Below are 629 nucleotides of genomic sequence, written 5' to 3' on the forward strand. Positions count from 1 at the left end.
GCAAGTCCCCTACACTCGCAGCAGTGAACCTTGATATTTTTGGTTTACCGTCCTCATGTGTCACGAAAGAATTGACTTAAAAGGAAACCTGTCTGATATTTCTCGCTGTTCTTTAACATCAAAATCGGCAAAGATAATACACAATACACTTTTGTTCCGGTGCTTATTGCGATTCGAAAATGATTCGTTTTTAGAAGAAATTTAAAATGGTGTCGTAGGCCTTTCCAACACTATTACGTCTTTAATAACGGTGGCTTAGAGACTTAGATTGCAAGTTTCGTCATCAGCGACTGAAACTTGCAATATATTATGACTTTAAGGTTTGTCTAGATAAACTTGAACAAGATTTTTTTTTTATATTGCTTAATTCAGTAAAATATCAAACCCAGGAGGTAATGCATGTTATCTTTACTATTTTCTAAAGTCTGGATGAAGGACCTACAGATGCTTTACAGATACTCCTGTAACATATTGCATAACCTATATTCCTTTCTTGTATCTCGTTGCATGATGAGTTTCGTATATTTTTGAACGATAACGCTAAACTCTAAATACTGAGCCAGCGAGAAATATCTTTTATCTCTTTCAGAATCTATTAACTTTTATATCTATCTGTTTTTACTTCCACT

Source organism: Penaeus monodon, chromosome 24 (genome assembly GCF_015228065.2).
Source record: "Penaeus monodon isolate SGIC_2016 chromosome 24, NSTDA_Pmon_1, whole genome shotgun sequence".
NCBI lineage: Eukaryota > Metazoa > Arthropoda > Malacostraca > Decapoda > Penaeidae > Penaeus > Penaeus monodon.